This window comes from Lynx rufus, unplaced genomic scaffold, assembly GCF_022079265.1.
Source record: "Lynx rufus isolate CCGP_SWC_20201006 ecotype Redwood Valley unplaced genomic scaffold, mLynRuf1.p SCAF_6, whole genome shotgun sequence".
In the NCBI taxonomy this organism is placed as follows: domain Eukaryota; kingdom Metazoa; phylum Chordata; class Mammalia; order Carnivora; family Felidae; genus Lynx; species Lynx rufus.
Window position 1 is genome coordinate 74,419,325 of NW_025814878.1, and position 22,252 is coordinate 74,441,576.

Sequence of the window (22,252 nt, forward strand, 5' to 3'; positions counted from 1 at the left end):
GGCCAACTTCGGCTCAGGTCATGATCTCGTGGTCCATGAGTTCAAGCCTCGCATCGGGCTCTGTGCTGACAGCTCAGAGCCTGGAGCCTGTTTCAGATTCTGTGTCTCCCTCTCTCTGACCCTCCCCCGTTCATGCTCTGTCTCTCTCTGTCTCAAAAATAAATAAACATTAAAAAAATAAAAAAAGAAATATGCCATTAGGGTCCATGGCTAGTGATCATGTCCAAGTGGGAGACCATGGAGTACATAGATTGCCCTGTCTGGTTGTCCAGAAAGCAGATGTCTCTGTTGTCATGGCAATGATGATGAGGGGTTGCTTTGAGTGACTCACCACCTGGTTGATCTGGGTTGGGCTGCTGCTTCTCCTCAATTCCAGTATGAGGAAGACACTACCAACCTCCAGGTCATAAAAGTGGTGTTTTGGGGTTCCACATCCTCTTAAAGACGTCTTTGCTGTCAGAGAGATCACAGCTGAGGTCATTGTCATTGGTGACGGTAAGATCCGCCAAGTTCCCCAAGCTACCTCCCTGCCCCTGATCCTATTCATGATGAAAACGTCTTCATGTGGCTGGGGACTGGGGTGTGCCAAGAGGCGAACCAGTTCCTTTGGGGGACACCCCATCCACATCCCAAAGGTTGGCCAAAATTCCCTGGAGCTGGGCTCCTTGGTTTTCCGACTCATGGTGGGTCCCTCTCCAGTGCATTGTTAAGGGTCCGGAGAGAGCTCCCAATCCTCTCCTGAGCCCGGAAAATCGAACTCATGGACGGCATCCTGGGAGTCATACTTCCTCTTCATCCTCATCCTCATCAGGCTTTGGAGGGCAGCTTCAGGTGCTGCTTCTTGTGCTGCACACTGTCCAGCTCACGGTTGTCCTCATGGCTGTGGTCCTCCTCATGGTCCTCATGCCCATCCTCCTCCTCACAATTCTACAGAAAGGGAATCTGCTCCAGCACCCAGCCACCCAAGCGCTCTTTGCCATCTTTGCCTGTCACATTCCTCTTGGTCTATTCGTGCTTCTCTTTCACCATCAGTAAGTTGCCACCACGGAGCCCTCCAGGGGCCAGCGTGGCCCTGCAGCCCCCTTCGCTGGACTCCGTGGCCCTGCTGAGCTCCAACAAGTGGCCCAGTAGGGACTGCACTCGCCTGAACCACATGTCCAGGATGATGTCTGTGTAGCGCACCTATTCCAAATACTGTCGGAGAAGGCGCTGACCGTCCTACTGCACCAGCGGGCCATTCTCCAGTGCGACTGACTCCAAAGGGCCATTGGACACTTGTTCTGACAGTTCTGGTTTCTTCTCCCCGCGGTTTAGGTCTGCACTGAACTTCATCATATTTGGCCTCTCCTGCTTCAGTGCACATTTAAAGTCTTGATCCACTGCACCAGGTCTGGACATTCCTTTGTCCTTTCCCTTCCTCCGGAAGAAGGTCACCTGAGTCTGCAAGGGGGCACTTTCTACGTGCGAGCGGGCCTTCTCTGCTCCAAGCGCGTGGACTCTTGCTGCATAAAGGGCGGGATCCAGCGCAAGCACAGGGGTCTCTGGCCGCCGCGGTGGGCCCGGGCTGCCTCCGCCTCCGCCTCCCTTACCAGCTGGGCCCCAGGACAGGGGCAGGAGGCCAGAGCCACCCCATCAGACCAGCCTGCGCCAGAGCCAAGCCAGTGGCAGGAGCTGGCAGCCGCCACAGTGGGACCAATCCCTGCTGAGTCACGGAGGCGTGGACCGCCCGCACGCCTGCTGTCGGCATTAGCTAACTCTTAATGAACAGCCACATGGACCAGGCTGTGTGCCCAGTGCTCTACAGACCTCTCTCAACTGACAATAGTCCTCCGAGCTGAGTGCTATTTCCATTACAATGCCGCAGATGAGGAAACAGAGGCACTGTTGCCCCTACAGAAACGGTGAAGGGTCGTCTCCGCCCTGATATCTTGTTGCCATCCAGTTTCACGGTGAAGGGTTTTACTTCTCCAGGTTTCTCTTGACTTGCAGAGAAGTGAGTAAGCTGTTCTCTGGATCCATTGACCCTTGAGGGGCAGTGGGGTCTGGTTCTGTGACACAGAGCAAGGAGGATCAGTGGAGTATTCCAATTTAGCTTGGGGCTCCTTGTCTCCTAAACTATGTAAACTGAAACACATCACACTGTGAGATATAATTTATTCCTGCGCCACTCTCCAGATCTCCATCTGGCCCATGAATGTGATTCATATTCCTTGTATTTAAATATTGTTACCCTTATTATGTGCCAACTAATACTCCTGACTTCAATTTATTGAGTGCATTCACACCTTCCCTTCTCTGTGATGCATTCTTAAGCATTCTCTCATTGACTAGCAGTGAGGGGATCATGCCCAAATCATGGCCCACTTCTCCTTTTCTTTCTTTCATGGCTATAGAAGAGGCTTCGATACAATTCTGTTTCATCCATTTTACCCTATTACAGAAATTCTTTATCTAGTGGCCAGAATATTAATATTTGCATAAAAACATGTTTTTCTTCTAACAGTATGGGACAGTATGGACAGTATGGGAAAACACTCATAAGTTCCTTTGTAATGTGCATCCCAACACAGATAAGAAGAAACCTGGCTAAGGTCTCTTCTTAAACATAATCACCGATCATTTTAAAATAAAGATTTTGTTATTATTCAGGTATGGCAAAACCAAAAGATCAGGGGAAAAGTGCCATAGAAAAAAGTTTGTATACTCACAGTTCCCAAGAGGAGGGGGCATACCATGCCATGGGGGGCCACGTAGGGAGGCACCAGATTTGGTCAGAAGGTGAAGGGGTCAAGGGGAAAATGTGGGGAGTAGACTTTGTTGTGATTTCCATGGAAAGGAAACAGGATAAATAGCTTTAGGGTTGACAAGTTTTAAAATTATCAGGCTCTAGGGGGTGCATAGAGGGGTGTTCCTGGTTGTCTGTTATTTGACTGTGGGGTGATTAGGGCAGAGGATAGTGGCCCCAAGTGTGAGAGCCCAGTAAAAGGTATGGTTGAGGGCTGTGGGCACTAAATTGGCTGGTTTGCATGTGAAGTGTTTGCTCACAGGCAAGTTGTTTGCTATCTCTAGGAATTATCTCCCTCTGGGGTCAGCAAGGTCCCAAGATGTCAAACTATCAGAAAATAGACAGCATGGTTAATATGCCAACTGAGTGAGGTCAATCTGATACAGACATTAATACTCCTAGAGTATTAATTAGAGGAGTCCATTAATCCAACCCTTAATAAAGACCACAAAAGAAGTAACTGAGGGGAACCTGGGTGGTCCAGTTGGTTGAGCATCTGACTTCGGCTCAGATCATGATCTCGCAGTTTGTGAGTTCAAGCCCCACATCGGCTCGTTGCTGTCAGCCTGTCAGGGCAGAGCCCGCTTCAGATCATCTGTCTCCCTCTATCTGCCCCTCCCCCCCTTACGTTCTTCCTGCCAAAAAAGAAGAGATGGTAATGATCATTAAAGGCATTGTTAAAAAAAAAAAAAAAAGAAATTGAGAATAACTTAATGAAGACCATATTAAATAAGAACTGTAAACAAATTACTCTAAATTAGCTTGGACATAGTTCTTCACTACAAACTATGAACACTATGTTCTGTGGTATTTATACTAATTTCCACTGTTATCTCACTGGGAATCCCTAGAACCCTTAGCAGCATGGCGAAAGGAAGCTTTTGGGTTTGGTCTTCTCTACTTCAGTCCTGATATCTCCTCATCTGCTGGCCCTCTCTTTTAGGATTCCTTTCAATCTGTTGGAATGGCCATTCCATTATATTTCTTATAACTAATTTCAAATTTTTTAATTCTCTTGATCTATAACCATTGGAAACTTAGATTTTAGGAAAACATGTGTTCTCCAATTGTACTTCTACACCTTTGTAGAAGGTAATCTATTAACTTTTTTTTAATTTCAAAAGTTGTTTTTTTTTGTGTGTGTGTGAAAAATCCCATTAACAATTTCCTACCTGAGAATCTTGCTGAAAGGCAGAGTGACAGAATCCCTCTGGTTTGTGTTCTAAGAATTTTTTTATCTAATACTTGGTCATGAAATAAATAACATTTTCTTCGATTAGCCTTCAAGTTTTACCTTTCATCTTTAGGATTAATCCCCTTGGAGTCTACCTTGTATGATCTGCTTCCCTATGATCCATGTAGACTCACTCCACCTGTGCTGAGCTGTGCTAGTATGTGGAGGGTTGAGTGTGCTTTCACAGTGTGACAGGCTTTTGTTGGAACATTATTGTGTTCTCCCAAGTCAAACTCCATATTCCAATTCCATTTCTGCTATTTACCAAATGTCTGACATTCACCAAGTTAACTTAATCTCCGTAAGCCTGTTTATTCCTCCATAAAGTGAGTTCATAATAATACCTTATAAGGTTGTTGTGAGGATAAATGAAATAGTGCATATAATGCACTTACTACAACACCTGATACATCATAAATGGTCAATAATGGTTATAATTACTATCACAGATATCCTAACTTGTCTCTTCCTGGAAGCTTCCTGCATTTTAAGTAACTTCTATAAATTATTGTTCTCATTCACTGTGTTGATTTACTAGTTTAACTCTCAATTGTAACTTTATTTCTATGTGTCACCACTAAGTACCAACTACTGAACCTAGAATGAAAAGGCCCTTATAGACTTTCCTAAGTTTTACCTATTTGGAAGTATTATAAATTCCTATACATCAGAATCTATAATGGACAGGGCTGCATTACAACCATGAGCCCTTTCAATTCTTTTAAACAAAAAAATTAAAATTATATTTTATGACAGAATTGGTATGAAAACTATAATCCAAAAACAAATCAAACAAGTTATTATTATAATTCATCATTATTTTGTTCATGTTTTATTCTGATTTTAAAAGAAATTAAAGCTGAAACATTTTAGTTTAAAACATTTTCATGAGCCCTGAAGGTGTTATGAACCCTAGTGTCTATTATGTGTAAAAGATGAGTCAGCCCTGATTTAACTGTGGACTCAGACCACAGTGAAAGTCAAGGAATCCCAGTGATACTGTTTCCTCAAATGCAGCTAAAGATAGGGCTACAGCTGTTTTGTTAATAGGGTTGATAAAGCTATTACTAAAACCATTCTTGTAGTGAAATATTATAGAATGACAAAGTGTCATACCGCCTTGAGACCACCTGCTTAAAGACCCATTGTTCATAAATGAAAATTAAGACTCAGTGTCCAAGTGTTCAGTTTGGATCCAGAGTTGGAGCTAGAACCCAGTTCTCCTGATTACCAGGCAGTATTTTTTCTACCACACTATCCATTGCTCTTTAAGGCTTTATTTGAGCTTGGTTTTTAATTTAAGGTCATGTTTCCTAGAACCTTTCCTATAAGAATTTTTGTGTTCTGGGTTTATAATACTTGTGGTAGAGAGGAATACCATTTCCTATTGCTTGTGACGTTGTTTGAAACAGTTTGGTTAGAGCCATTTCTCATCTCTGTCCTGTCTCACAATCCCTCCAGGGCACCTCTACTCCAGGGAGGTGAAATTTCTGGTCACAGCAGCCTTGGGAGAGGGCTCCTTTAGATAATCACCTCCCTGAGAACTAAAGTCTCAAAGGCCAGGGAGCAAAGTAGGGGAAAGGGGAACTAAGATTTGTCAGGTGCTTATTATAAGACAACATCCTAACTGTGTATTGTATATCTACTCTATCCTTTAATGTGGAAAGTAGTTATCAATATCTTGTATCTTGAGCCCTACCAATTGCTAAGTGACTCAAACAACTAGGGAAGGCTAAATATAACTGGTCTCCTGAATATGCTAGCCCTCTTAGATTATGTCTTATTTTGAGCCATACTTTTAGAGTGAATTCTAATACTAACTCAGTCTTTGGGGCTGTAGATCCAAGCTTCTTCAAGATCTACATGTATCTGAATATTATACTCTCTGGCAGAATGTTGCAAGTGACCTCATAACTATGACTCCAGCTTTGCTATAATGCACAGGTTAATTATATCTTTGTGACCATGCCAAAAGTGTGGCTTCATTGCCCAAGGGATTGTTTATCTCTGGTGATTAAATTAAGTATCCATCTACATTTCTGAGAAATGCTCCAGCACTATTTTGAGCCTTCCTAATCTAGCTAGATTAATCCTCTTTTGTACAAACCATCAGTATTTCCATAGGATAGTTTCCATATGGATCGTTCCCATGTTAACATATTAAAACAGTATTTAGGATGAAATATTTAGCCTAAATGGAGAGGCATTAAAAACAAAGACCAGCTGTTGTGTCTATGTACTTGGTAAAAAAAAAAAAAAAAAAAAAAAAAACAGCTGGAATCAATATAGCATTTGGACACATGGCTGAAGATGTGTTTTGTGTGAGGAATGTGCCCTTGAGGGAAATGAACCTTTGCATTTGTGTGCAACTGAAGTGGAAAATAGGGGAGAACCTTGAAAGCCAGGGACTATCTTCAGTGACATTACATGAGTGAAGAGCGAAAGCTTTAAACATTATTGATTATAAGACAGCTATGATAAAACATAGCATTTTAATTAAATCCTGCATGCTGGCAGTGAAGGCCCAGTCCCAACTATGTGCTAAATTTTAGGAACTGAGTATTAGTAGAACCTCTTAGGGTATCTAAGTGGCCTGCACATATTAGATCTGTGCTATCCAAGATGGTAGCACTAGCCATTCATGACTATTTAAATTTAAATTAATTTCAATAAAATACAGTTTCATATTCAGTTCCTGGTCTCACTAGGCACATTTCAAGAGCACAGTAGTCACGTGTGATTAGTTGCCACTGTATTGAATAGTGCAGATATAGAACATTTCCATTGTTGCAGAAAGTTTCTTTAGACAACACTGTAGTACACGTTCAATAAATACATGTTGAATGAATGAACGAATGAATGGCCAAAATTTGAAAGGGGAGAAAATATACTGCTCTTGTAAAAAGTTGAACCAGTCCTCTTTAAAGAAGACATGATATGGGGCACCTAGGTGCCTCAGTCGATTAAGCATCCAGCTTGGGCTCAGGTCATGATCTCACTGTTTGTGAGTTCGAGCTCCACATCCAGCTCTCTTCTGTCAGCACTTTGGATCTTCTGTCTTCCCCTTTCCCTCCTCTTCTCCCTCCCCCTCCCTTATGCAGACTCTCTCTGTCTCTCAAAAATAAGTATTTTTTATAAAGCATAAGGCTTTAAGAAAAAAGACATAGTATTTATTTGGGGATAGTGGGGAGTGATAAAGGGATAGAATGACCTTTTAAGAATTGCAATGTCCAATTCCATTGGCATAACTTAGATTTCTGTGACAAACTCCTCCTCTAAAACCTTCAGTAAAGTCTATTTTGTTCATGAAGACTTGTGTGGGTGGAGATTTTTGAGGAGCTCAGCAAAGGGGCTTTATTTCCTAGGGAGGTCAGCATGGTATACAACAGAGACCAGACATAAGGAAGAAGGAACAAGAAGTAGAGGATATCATATGTCCATCAAGAACAGACAGGACCCTTAGGGACAGATCTGAAATTCTATAGGCCAGGAAACCAGGCTCAAGTCAATTTTACCTCTAATTAAAGTAACCTGGCTGATGATGTCTAGGTTGCACTTTAATATACCGATACTGTGTCAGGAGTTGGCAGGCCAACTCTGGCCTACCATCTGTATTTGTAAAGCCTACCAGCTAAGAATGGTTTGTACACTTTTCAGTGATTGTTAAAAAAAAAAATCAAAACAATAATACGAACACATGACACATGAAAATTGTATCTAATTCAAATTTCAGCATTCATGAAAAATTTTGTTAGAACACAGCCACCTCATTCATTTACGTATCGTCTATTGCTGATCTTGTGCTACAATGGCAGAGTTGAGTGTTTGCAACAGATACCAAATGGTCTGCAAAGCTAAAAATATTTATGCTCTGGCTTTTTATAGAAAAAGTTTGCCAATCCCTGTACTATATCATCAGTATAGTGAAAGAAGGGATCTACATATCAGATATTACAAAACATTCAGGCCAGGAATGGGTTTCACTGAAACATGGCTGCCTCATGGGGAACCATAACAAAAGAGGTTTTAGAAAATTAGGGATAATGAGAGGAGTAGAGAATTACTTAACAGGAAGAAAACCTCTACATCAAATATAAACCGCTACATTTTTATTGCTGATGATAGCAGGAAATTGGGCAGATAAAAAGAAAACTGTTCGACCTAAGGCAATCAGTCATCTAACCTTTCTGAGGATCAGTTCACCATCAGGCAAGTGTCCATCTGTGATACAGAATAGTCCAGCACCAGATGGTTCAACAAATGCCTATTTAGTGCCTCCTATAGGAAGACCCTGTGCTAAAGTAAATGTGGAGTAAGGATGGGAACCCTAAATTTTGGCCCTTATTCTCCAAAAAATACATAATATCCTAGGGGAGATAAGGAAAGATATTGGATCATTGGTTATAAATGTGGCAAATGAGAAATTTTGGAAATAAGTTTTAGAACCATTCAGAAAGAGATGAGCTAAAATCATCAGAAGTCAAGAAAGACACCCTAAGAAGGAAGGAAGGAATTGGGTTGGAGCTTGAAGGCTGAGGGGGAGGGGAGGGAAGAAAGGGATTTCCAGATAGGGAAATGGATAAGCCATGGCTGGGCATTAGGTGGGAGAAAGATGACCTCTTTTGATTTCTCCAAAAGAGAAGAGATCAGCTAGGCCGAAGCAGGTGAATATGATGAGAAGCTGGAGATAAAGAGAGTAGGGAAAGGACAGGGATCTGGGAGGTTTTTGAAAGCCAGGATAAGGGGTTTCCCAGATTGACAATGAGAAACACAGTGTGTTTGTATAAAGAAAAGGGGTAAGAATTTGGTATTTGTCAAAGCAACAGCACAGGAAAAAGTTATGTGAGCACAAAGAAATCAGACAAGTTGGATGACATTCCAGTAAGAAAGAGAAGAGCAGTAAGAAAAAGTGTACACCTTAGACCTTACAAGATAGGAAAGATATTATCCTAACAGACACATCATCTAGAGCTTCCAAGGACAAAATATAACAAGAGTCCAAGAATAAAGTTGGAAATTGTGCAACCAGCTCTGTGAATTTAGGCACATTATGGAGTAACCAACTGCTGGCCATACAGCTAATGGCTTTATTTGCACAAAGATCTGGTGAACTTCTTTGAAAAGATCTTTGAAAAGGCAATAAGCATTGGCGCAGACAACTGGCTCCTTAAAAAGTGCCCTAAACAACTGAGGAAACACAGATGTCCCTTGCTTTTCTGAACAAAGAATCAGAATAAAAAAAAGAAAGTCGTTCAAGAGGTGAGAGATTCAGAGAACATTTGCTAACGCTATAAAGCCTGAATGGGGGAAGAGAGACATTTTGAGTAGAGCCCTGAGTAATGTTATTATCTCCTGACACAGCCTTTCCAGAACTTCTCTCCAAATTCCTGGAGAGAAGGCAGTAGAAAAAGTGTAATGATCCATAGTGAATCAAATAAAATGTCTTTACTATTGGTGACACTGCTGAAAATACACCACATAGTTACCATCTTTTTTTTTTCTTTTTTAATGTTTATTTCTTTTTGAGAGAGAGAGACAGAGACAGAGCATGAGTGGAGGAGGGGCAGAGAGTGAGGGGGAAACACAGAATCCAAAGCAGGCTCCAGGCTGTGAGCTGTCAGCACAGAGCCCTATGTGGGGCTCAAACTCACTAACTATGAGATCATGACCTGAGCTGAAGTTGGATGCTTAACTGACTGAGCCACCCAGGTGCCCCCATCTTTTTTTTTTCAAACTTCTTTCTTGACCATTTCAGTGTGGCAACAATGAGAGTGAACTAGTGGTCACAACAGTGACCTCTGCAGCTAATAGTGAGCATATCCCCCTTGATAATGCTGAGAAACAATGAACAGAGCCACCGATCTTGGAGAATACCATCATAAGGGATGCTCAGTGCACATATGAAAGTCCATGACCCCTTGTCTGTGCTGATGATAAAAGGAACCAAAGGACTTCCATTGCAGAGACTGCACTAAAATGGCTACTGGCAGTTGCTACTATCTTTATATTGCCCGTAAGTACCAAGATTTTTATAATTTTGATTGGTGACCAACCCTAAAAATCTTGACTCTTACAATAAAATAAAATTATTTTTAATAAACTGAACAATAACAATTTTGTTAGTTTTACAGGTAGCTGTAGCATTGTGTATGTTTTTTTACTAGGAGTCACTGATTCCCAGTGGTGATGCATTGAAGAAGACTTTTACTGCCACATCAGTGAGCCCTGATCTGAGCAGATTAGATGGGCTTAGAATGAATAACTGAAAGGCAAGGTGTATCTAACCTGGAGGTTCTTGTCAACAGTGAACATAAACATACTTATTGTTTGCATGAGAATAAACTGACTGGAAAAAAAATAAATAAGTAAAAACTATTGCATGATTAAGATGGCTTCTTGTAGATGTGAAATTGAACATACCTCATTACCAGATTGACCTTGCACACTTGAGAAAGGGTCTTGTTAAAAAACAAAAAGTTAACAAACACTTCAAACCACTATTTCTTGGTAAACAGAATTCATTGTTTCTATGTATAAGTGAATTTAGTGTGGACGGTGAGAAGACATAGACTACATGGTTTTATATTTACACATATCCAATATAGTATGGATATCCCAAAAATCTAAATCTGTTGTTAGTTAAGTCACAACTACATGAGTGACAAGAATAAACAGGAATTGATGGCACTGAAATTGAAACGTGTTCCTAGACTAACTTCTGTAGAATAGAGTGGTTGCACTACTAAATAAACTAAATTCTATAAAGAATAAGGGTATAATTATCTAATTTCACATGATTTATTTCTGCCAAAAGTGAGGGAAGGTGGATGGATAAACTTAAAAATAAAATGTAACCATGCAACTGGTTTCTTGTAAAAACTCTTCCATTTTCCATAAAAAAAATAACTTCTGGATTAAATTTTTCCCACTACATTTTGATGTAATTCTTAGGCAATTAGAATTAGATTATAAAAACTCTAGGAAACTCTCCCAAAAATAAATAAAAAACAAAACTTCAAAAGAAACCACAAATTGCTAGCTCAGAAAAAATTATCTGTGCATCTTTCTGATGAAAATAAAACACATTTAAATATCCAGTTTATTTAAAAGGTTATTTTAAAATCATGAAGTTCAAGGCAGTTCCTGCAGTGAATACTAATAAGTGGTGAATAGTTTTTCTGGTGCTTAATCCAACTCCATAAATTCAACAATGGTGCAATGTCAAAATAAAGGAATATTTTACTCGTCTACTGGGAGCACCACTTCCTGAACCTTAATTAGAGGGTGATGCATAAAACATTTTTTGTTAACTAACCTAACATACTTGGAGTTGAGATACTGTCCAGGGAATATACATTCAAGTGAAAAGAACTTATTTTGGGTAATGATTATTTTTGATAATTAAATGCCTCTCCCTTCTCTGCTTAAAATTGAATTACTCTGAGACAAATGCTCTTTTAAAGCAGAAAATCAGGAAAATGAAGGTAAAGACAGTAAAGTCCACTGTTTGTGGGGTGAAGATATACTTGTAGGTGGAATTTTAACCTAAAACGTATTTAATGCTCACTTTGGCCAGGAAAAACTAAAAAAGAAAAAAGGAGCACCATCTTTCCTTTCAAGTAACAAGTGTTTTGAACACATGTGGCACAATTGCCGAACACACTCTAGATCTGCATAGGACAATGTAGTGATCTGGCCAGCCAGTGTGATGGCCTTCTGCACAGCCTGGGAGCCTCCCCTCCTACGGCTCTGGGAGAGCTGTGTCTGTAAACCCAGAAGGCGCCATCTTTGAGCATCAGTATGACAGTTATACACCCTAACATAAAGCTTTGTTCTTTTGGGGGAACAAGTTATTTTTATTTAGTTGAACTAATTGAGATTTTCTTCTACTGTTCAGGGGCTGAATCAAATATTATGGAGCCAAGAGCTCATACAAAATTAGGTTTGAAAGTAAACATTGCTTCGAGTAAGGGAAAATACCACATAAAACACAAATTTTAAAAAATTAATACCAACATTCCCAAATCCAAAAGAAAAGCATATTTCTTATCATTAAATGTGTAACACCTGTAATACCTTTTCCTACATTTTTGGTTGTATGTTCTTTGATCACTTCTTTATATGAAAATTATTTTTTTAATTCAACTTTCTGTAGAAAAATTAGAAATAATTCACTCTTTATTCTGGCATCATTCTTTGAACCTTTAAAAAAATTATAGTTTAGAAAAGCTTTTTCTAACTATACAACCCATTGTTAACGGCCTATATATTTGTAGAAAATTTCTAGCAAATTTCTTCCATATATGTGCTGTGGGATTTCAGGGCATTTCAAATTTTTTTATGCAGTGAGTGACAATCTTAAATATTATTTGAACTGATAACACTCAGTTATTTGGGTCATTTTGTCTGGAACCACCAGACTATGTCAGGACAGCCTGTATCAAAATTGCTAAGACTACATCTGATATGTCAGGATGAGTAAAATATGTAATTCATGTACAGATATCCTCACTAATCTGCTTAGGTTTGTACTTTCGAACATAGGAATTCCATTACCTTTTATTTTGTATAATTCTCATCAAAAAAATGAAAAAAAGTGTGTGTTGCTTTTATAACTATATGTGCTATTTGTTGCCTACATTCCTGAACAGAAAGAACTTTTTTGGCAAGGTATCAGTGAGAACTGAATCCTCTGTATGCCCTGTTACACAGTGATGATAGGAAAAATTTTCCAGAGTAGCTTATGGCTCTGTATATCACAAACCTTGTTAATTTTTGATTCTGTGCCCATCTGATTCAATGGCATCTGCAGTAGGACATGTTTATAGCATGATTCCACCTCTGGTCCTGCATCATTGTGCTGTGATGCAGTGAATCAGCACGGTGGGAAGTAGGAGTGTTTTCGGGGCCCATCCCACACCAAGCCGGCTAGCAGTAACTTCCCCACACAAAGAAGTGACTGCCAACCACACAAATATTTCTCAAACTAAATGTATCCCCAATTCAGCTTCCCCTTAGCCATATTTTAGCCCCTTGCCCACCTGATAAATTTGACACAAGAGAAAGAGTGACAGAGAGTATGTCAGAAGAGAAAGAGACAGCAGTCTTGGCCAGCCATATGGTTATTTTTATACAAATATATGATATGGTAGCACATTGCTATGGCTCCTACCCATCGCCTTGAAAGAGGGGTGTGCAAATGAAAGGCCCTGAAGCTTAACCCTTGTGACTAAATTTGCCTCTGCAATTATTGGACGATCCAACCAGAGCCCTCTTGGTTCTCTAGAAAGAGACTTATTAGTCAGTCTCTCTTCAAGCCTGAGTGAAGTTGAGCCTAAATCTGAAGAGCTTTCTCCTAAGGTGTTCTAAGCTAACATCCACTTGTACTTCTATTCAGAGTTAGTGTGGGACCAACCCTGAAAGAGTAAACATCATTTTAGTAACCTGAAATTGAGAATGCCAACTGGGGGGAGGGCAGATAAAGTTAGAGCATTACTGTTCTTGACCAAAGTAGAAAAAGTTGTTGCACTCTATGCATTTTCTGACCAGTTATTTTAGTGTCTCTAGCCTTTCACATGACAGAGAAATAAACTTTCATGTTGTTTAAGCCACTGTAACTAGGGCTTCATCTAGTAGTTGCAGCCCAAACTATTCTTATAAGTACCACACACTAACTGATTGTGCCACTGGAGCCGTGCTAGCTCAGACTATTCTTAACGGAGACAAGGTAGTATCAGGATTACCTAGAGAGATTTCCTGAGTTATTCCTTCCTCCGTTCTGCTGTCTTCCAGTGCAGGACAATTTGCTTAATAATTTAGTAATAAACAATTTATTATTTCCAGTGATTCTATGGGATGGATCGGCTCAGCTGGGAGGTTCTGTCCACACAGTGTCATTTGGGATTACAGGGGTGGCTGCATGAGCTGGGTACTCAGCTGGGGCTGGAACACCCAGGAACACCCAAGATGCCTTCACTAAGTGTCCCACATCTCAGCCGAGCGCTGGCTGGGTCTCACCAGGTGTTCTGTCATTATTCAGTACTGTAGCCTAAGTTTCTTTTATATAGTATCTAGATCCCATCAGAGCAAAGCAGAAATTTCCAGGCCTCATAGAGCCTATGCCTGGAGCCAGTCCAGCCTTGTTCCCCCCACATTGTGCTGGGCACAGGAAGTCACTAGGCCAGCGCAGATGTAAAGGCAGCGGAAACAGATTCTACCTCTTGACAGGACAAGTGGTCTGGAGGTAGAGGGATAGAAAATGTGTTGGTAGCCATTTTTGTAGACAGTCTACATGCAAAGAGATGGATAGAGAAGTAAGATGACTCCTAAAAGGACAAAAGAGTAGGATGGAGTAGGAACTCAGGCGTTTTCTCTTTTGGCACATAGAACGCAATGCCTCTGTCAGGTTTCAGCCAGTCTGTCTATTCAGTCACTTCACCCATTTAATCACTTGACCCCATAGAAAACTGATACTGCTGGGAAGAGGGATGCTCCATGCTTTCTTAGACTGGGAACTCAGGATGGAGCAGCCTGTGGGGACCATGTTCTAAGATCTAGCTTTCATAGTACAAGTCCCCACACTAAAGTTTTTCAGCATATGCTGAGCTGAGCTGATTCACTGAAACAAACACATTACACACAAATACACGTACATGTGACAATCGGATTGTTAGTTTATTGATTTGAAATTGGAAATAGCTGCTAAGTATTACAGAATATTGTGTCTTCTGATCTGTACATTTTTTCCTAGAAGTTGGACAATGTCCTTGGAAAGCCAAATCATTTCCGGAGGTTGCATTCTGATTAGAATCAGAATGGAGGAGTTAGATTATCTCAATATAGTGTCCTCTTCTATGAGGCTTGAAGGAAATGCCTGCTAAGTGGGCAGTTAGCTAGAATGCTGGTCCCCTGGCTAAATCAAATCTGTAATCTGTTTATGCACAACCTTTGAGCTAAGAATGAAAGTGTCATAAAGAAAAACAAAGAAATACACAACAGAGACCATATGTGACCAGCAAAGCTTAAGATATTTACTATCTGGCCTTTTACAGAAAAAGCATACTGAGCCTTGAGCTAGATAGTGAATTACTTGGCAGAAGGTAGTCTCTATTTCTCCTAGAATAGTGTTTACAAAATGCATGACACAGTCCAATATGGGGCTGTGAAACTAAGTTACTGGGTAGAAATCTGTATGTTGTGGGCTGAATTGTGTACTCTAAAATTCATTTGCTAAAGTCCTAACCCCCAGTACCTCACAATGTGATTATATTTGGAGTCAGGACTTTTAAAGAGGTAATTAAGTTAGTATGAGACCAGTAGGGTTGGTCCCAACCCAATATGGTCAGGGTCCTTATAAGAGGAAATTTGGATACAGACACATACAGAGGAAAGACCGTGTGAAGACACAGGGAGAAGATAGTCATCTACAAGCCAGGAGAAAGGCCTCAGAGGAAATCAGCCCTGCTGATGCCTCCATCTGAGACTTTTAGCCTTCAGAGCTGTGAGAAAACAAATTTCTGCTGTTCTAGCCACCAAGTCTGTGATACTTTGTTATGGCAGCCCTGGCAAACTAATGCACAGGAATTTTAGAAATATGCAATAGACTGAATGGAAAGTGTCAGGGAGCACTGTATATTGAAAGAGTGAATATTGTTTAATATAGTTTTATTATAATTATATGGTGTGGGGGGTTGTGGGTTGATATGTATTTCTCAATGTAGCACATGGTCAAAAAGTTTGGGAGCTACTGCCTTAGAATATAGTTAGGTACTCAGTGTGTTTGCTAAGCAATAACTTGTATCATCCTACCAGGGTCCTATTTGGGACTCACTGATATTTCTGCTCTTTGTCTTTCTTTTTCTGTGAGGACTTGTCTCTTTCTTTTCTTCTGGTATCGTGTTGTGATCACTTAGGCTATGATCTTTCACGCTGTCACATCCCCTAAGTCTACCTTAAATCACTGCTCTTCACAAGGTGTTATTGCTTCTTGATTTGTGTGGCTTCTGATCTTTTTCAGAACATCTCCAAATGGCTAATTTCACTCATTATTTGGGGTATATCAGACATCTGTTTTTTTCATCTGACCAGCATGGCTATTGACAAGTGGCAGTAGGCCCCCAACTTTTCTTTTGGGGAACCATCTCTCCATACTCCACGTGGTTCTGATGGGCTGTTCTGTAGGGTGGATATGTGACCCAGACTGGCCAAGGTCTTCCCTGATATTTGACATATGGTTTTTAGTTGTAAGCATTATGGGGACCCAGAGTTGTTTCTCCTTCACCAGGGAAGACACTCTGTGAAATGAAGCCAGACACAGACTCAAGCAGAGAGTTGGAGAGAAAGAGCCCTACCATCATGGCTGGAGTCCCAAGACCCAGCCATGCCTAACATGTTAACTTCAGTTCTTCAATCAGTATTCTGTTATCACTGCTTGACTTTAGCAAGATGGGCTGGTCCTATTTGCTTCACATCCAGGTTATCCTTGGGCTATAGTTGGCTACAAGCACTGGTTACATGCGCTGATAATAAACACCAGGTTACCCAACGAGGAGCACTGGTGTGACGATAAACATAGGTTTAAGGAAAGATGATGGAATCTGGATTCAGTACAGAGTGAATTCAATTATGTACACTATGCAAGTGGAAAGGAGACATGTAAACTGGGGAAGATGACCATAAACAAATAGTGTTAAACGAATGAAGACCATGTATGGGAGGTCCTCCTGCACAGCTAACAACTGGACCGAACCAACTGAAACGAACCGGCACATTAAAAATCTTTCAGATTTATGATGTTTTGGTTATAGGAGGAAATTGTTGTAATAATTGAGTAAAAATAAAGACTCCTTTAATTACTCTCATTTTTAGATTTAATTACTTCTAAAAAAAAACCCACGAAAATTATGGAAACAAAAGTGTAGTTTCAAAATCAAGTTTTAGTGAGCTATTCTTGAATAGAAGGTAAAATTACATACAGTAGTCACCCATGTGTCTGTAAGGATCTGCCATTCACCTACGTACATGTCTTCCTGTGGGCTTTGATTCCTGAATAGAACAGATCCCCAGAAGCATATATTTTTTGACAACACTAAATAAATTACCATGATAAAAAACATCTCTGTAGCTCATGGACTTTGAAACATTAAGAAAGTACAATAACTTGATGAAACCCACCCCACTTCTAGTGCACTAAAAAATTACCCCTAGAGTGAAATACAGAAGAGCAATAGGGGGCCTCACGTATGGAGAGCTTCCAGAATGTTGTATAGCATACCTGGCCAGCTGAGAAGTTATTAGTGATGCAAGACAATAAACAGGCTTAACTCCATACACTTAATGAGAGAGCACAAAATTGCACATGCTTTCATTGACCACAGTTTAAAATAGTCACCCCTGTCTCCATCACTTATTTCCAACTTTCTTCTCTGTTTTCCTTCTGTAAAAATCTCCATAGAGCCTCTAACACCTCTGATCTCCATTTTCTCAATTTTATTTCTTCTTTTTGGGCTCCCTGTGCTTCAATTGGTTTTTATAAGATTTCTGCTGAAGTATTCTCCTTTTCAAGTGGCTTGCCTGCTCCCGTAAGAGTCCTTAAAATCATACCTACTGCTACAAGTCCACTTGCCCCAACTTACGATTTTTTTCTTTAGTAACTCTCTATACTCATTCACTGGTCCTATTCCATTTCTACTATCTCTCAATTTCAGCTATTTTTGCCCACATTTTTTTGGCATATAGATTACTTAAAGAGCTCACCCCAAACTTCCAGAATGTCAGAGCCAAAGGATGTGTTTTAGTGTTTGTTTGACCTTTCTTTGAGACTACTCTCCCTCTCAGCTTTCTATATAATGTTTTCCACTGTTGTTCCTATTTCTTTGGGTGGTCATTCATTTTCTGTTCTCCAGGACTTCCTGAGCCATCTCATCCCAGCTACTGTGCTGTCCCATGGTGAATTTAATCACCTGGGTGTTTCACCACCTCAAACCCAGTGTCCAAAAGCAGCCTCATTATTTTCCCTATTTCAGTTAATTGCATCCACCAACAAAACCAGAAAATGTGGGTGTTACCCTTCGCTTCCTCTCCTCAACAGCTAATGAGGCCTCTCCATGGCCATGACCCTGGTTCTAGCCCTTATCAACCCTGAATTAACTTTCTAATTGGTCTCCGCCTCTACTCCCCAGATCACCCTTCCCCACAGCCCGTCTCACTGCCAACTCTGTGATTTTAAAAATGCAAACACGACTCTTTGACATTCTTGCTTTAAATCTTTCAGTGCCTTCTAGTATCTACAGCAGTGCTTCTCCAACTGCAGTGTAGCTCTGAATCATGCAGGAGTTTGTTCAAATGGGATTTGGACTGGGGTTGGGGTGCGGCAGGCTCCATGTGTTGCTGCTGCTCCTTGGATCACACTTTGAGTAGCAAGAGTTCTACATTCGTGTCCAAATCCCATAGCCCCTGATAGTCTGGTCCCTGTTTACCATCACACCTATAATTCCTGACATTGCCAGGAAACACCCATGATGCTACAGTCACTCCAAACCTTCATTCCACCTTGATCCACTGACCCTCACGGTTTTCTAGCCACATTTCTCATTTCTTTTGTAGGCCAATGAAATAAGCACCAGCTGGGGATTAGTCAATATTCAAAAGATAAAAATCAAATAAAATTTCCATAATAGCAGGGAAATACATGTTTTACAAGCTCTTTAGTGTGAAATGGTTCAATAACATCACATTTGTTTCACATTTCTTAACAATTCACCTTTGGGTCTTTACCATGGTAATCTTTTTTTCTTAATGAAAATCTCACTAAAATTTTCATGAAGCCAGCTGTGAGAGAACAGAACTATATTAAGAGTCTTATGAAAAATATATTATACATCTTACTCTAGATATTGTCTTTTAATATTTTCATCAGATTATCAATTGCTTATCTTCATTCTAGCTTTATAGCTTTTTCTTTTATCATTAGTAGTGGCTAATAAAAAGGTAGATTAAAATACATTTGGCTATTTGATCAGGGTTGAACATAATTTCCTACACCACAGACACGGGGAAGTAATGTTTGTGTGAGAGAAGATCAACCTCCTCTTTCTTAGAGCCCAGAAAAGGTATTATCGTAGGAAGAAGAATCTCTCATAATGTGGTTGAGCCATTAGGTTCAGCCTCATCTCCTGCCGCTTCCAGCAGCACAGACCGACATCTTATTAATCATGGAAACTGCTGAGCTATTTCGTTTCTATACTTTTGCATATGCTATTTGCTTCGCTTAAAACTCCCTTTCTCACTCCCATAGCTAAATCTTCCTTTCAGAATTAGGTCAAATGGCACCTGGATTAGGAAGCCTGAACTGATTACCTCAGCTGAGCTAGCTTCTCATTGACTTACTTACAATAACCACTTGTTTGTCCTGCTGAAAACTCTGATTTATTTGTGCAACCCCCATCCCCACCCCATTAGAGATGGGGTCCTTATATCTCCTGTACCTGGCTGGCACATGTTCACCTAGAAGATGCTTGTGGTAGGCAGAATAATGCCCTCCTCCTCTCAAAGATGTCCACGTCCCAATCCCCTGAACCTGTGAATGCGTTGCTTTATATTGGCAAAGGGGAATTTGCAAATGAAATTATTGATCATTAAATGGAGAATTTGTTTTAGATTATTATGAGTGGGCCCAATGTAATCACATGGATCCTTTTAAGAAGGAAGAAGGGTCAGAATCAAAGGAGATGTCAAGTGAAAGCAGAGGCCAAGTAATGTAGCCCTGAGCTAAGGCATGCAGGCAGCTTCTAGAAGCTGGAAAAGGCAAGGAAATGGATTTTCGCCTACAGCCAACAACAGAAAGGAATGCACTCCTACCAACAGCTTGATTTTAGCCTATGATAACCCATTTTGGACTTCCGACCTCCTAAACCCCAAGGTACATTTGTCCTCTTTTAAGACACTAAGTTTGGGTAATTTGCAGTAACAGCAGCAGTAGGAAACTAATACGGTGCTCTATTAATGTTCTTTTACAGAATGCATGAATTAGAAAGTGCCTCAGGGTCTTCTCTGTCCTTGCATTCTTTCCATCTGCTCTTTCTCCCTGAGAAGGCTGCAGGTAATGGCCCCTAGGAACTAACCAAGGGTCCTTTTTACACCCAGGACTTGTGCTGGCCCAGCTGGGTCAGGGGCTCCCTGCTATATCACTCCACCAAAATGCAAAGTCATGCTTAATTACTTTCTACCACCTATTGGTGCAAGATCCTGTGGTTGGTGCTATGCAAAATCTTACTTGGTCTATAGCTTACTTACTTTTAAATTCCCTAGAACCCTTGGACAATGAATACTGCTATAAGGTAAATTCAAACACAACACCTCTGGTTATCCGCTTCTGCCCTTCCCCAGGTCTCCCCATGCTCCCTGCCTGCCCTGAAGGTGCAGGAATGCCTACCTCCTTTGAGATAGCATGTTTCCTGACCCACTTAGGTAACTTTCCAAAATATTGCAGTTTCCCCTTCCCCAGGCCTTCATTTCCAATTTAACATATGTAAACATATGCTGAAAAAGGCTTTTTAATTTTTTTTTTTTCTCAACGTTTTTATTTATTTTTGGGACAGAGAGAGACAGAGCATGAACGGGGGAGGAGCAGAGAGAGAGGGAGACACAGAATCGGAAACAGGCTCCAGGCTCTGAGCCATCAGCCCAGAGCCTGACGCGGGGCTCGAACTCCCGGACCGCGAGATCGTGACCTGGCTGAAGTCGGACGCTTAACCGACTGCGCCACCCAGGCGCCCCTGAAAAAGGCTTTTTAAAAGGTAAATTTCCTTTTCACCATTATCCTCACAGGTCTTTTTTTTTTTTTTTTTTTTTTTTACAGCCAAGTTAGTTAGCATATAGTACAACAATGATTTCAGGAGCAGATTCCAGTGATTCATCCCCTATGTATAACACCCAGCTCACAGGTCTTTGTAAACCACTATGGTGACTACTCTCACTATGGTAAAATTCAAGTCTACTCTGTAACTTGTACTCAGCTGTGAGGCCTCTAGGTGTCGCCACCACCCAAGTCCTGCTGAAAGGTGCCTGGCCCTGTATATATACATACTAAGCATGTAGTAGTTTTTCAAGATGATCTAGGGGAAAAAACCCACAAAACATGTGTGTATGTGTGTGTGTGTATGTGTGTGTGTGTGTGTGTCTGTGTGTGTGTGTGTCTGTGTCTGTGTGTATGTATGTATATTTCATTCTAGCTCTAGTTTTCTGTGCAGAATTCAAACTAAGAGAATAAATGATACATGTGGCTACTTTTTAATTTTATTCTTTTGCTCTATTTGCCACAGCAGCACTGGAACATGCTGGATTTTGTCTGAATCTCAGGATATTTATTACAGGTGCACCCAGTTCCATAAACATACAAAGAAATTGTTTTTCTTGTACAACATTGTTTTAATGTTTTCCCTTCCTTTAGATTTGCATACAGTTTTGGAGACTCCTGTGACTTGATTTGACTTTCAAAGTGAGTGGAAGGCAGAAAGCACATGGAAGAGTGGATGCATTTAGAGTTCTGGAAATACTCTGAAAGTTCACTAGTCACTAATACTCGGTTCTTCCCCATTCTGAAATTTTGCAACTTATAAATGTAAATGTATGGTATTTTAAATTTGAAATAACAATTCTGGGAAGGAGAATTTAGAAGGGTTCAGAAAGATTGAAACCCTGCCCTCCAGTACTGTTTCTTTCTGATTTTATAGTTTTTTTCCCCCCATATTGCCAGAATCCAGATTTATCTGTCTTGACAGACTTTTACAGAAATTGTCCGTTCAGTTCTGTGTTTTCTTTTTTTTTTTTTTTTTTTATTTTTGAGAGAGACAGAATGTGAGCAGGGGAGAGGCAGAGAGAGGGGGAGACACAGAATCTGAAGCAAGCTCCAGGCTCTCAGCTGTCAGCACAGAGCCCAATGTGGGGCTCGAACCCATGGACCGCGACACCATTACATGAGCTGAAGTCAGACGGTTAACCGACTGAGCCACCCAGGGGCCCCCCACATTTCCTCCTTATGCCAGAATCACCTCCTCTGTTCATGTGCCCTTATTTGTGCCATGGTACTGCCACCACTTCTGCTATTCTATTTGTGGCTCTCTCCCTACAATTCTTGTTCCTGACTTTGTAATGATTGCAGCTTACTTTTGATGCCTGCTAGAGGTCACAGTTCATAGGCTAGGCCAAGACTTAAATCGAATCACTGGAAAGAA

At 40.7% G+C, this 22,252-nt stretch overlaps 1 pseudogene; it reads right to left on the minus strand.

Moving 5' to 3' along the window:
- Window positions 1-404: 404 nt before the first annotated feature.
- The window catches only part of LOC124529137 (striatin-4-like), a 33,142-nt pseudogene continuing 11,294 nt past the window's right edge, over window positions 405-22,252 (minus strand).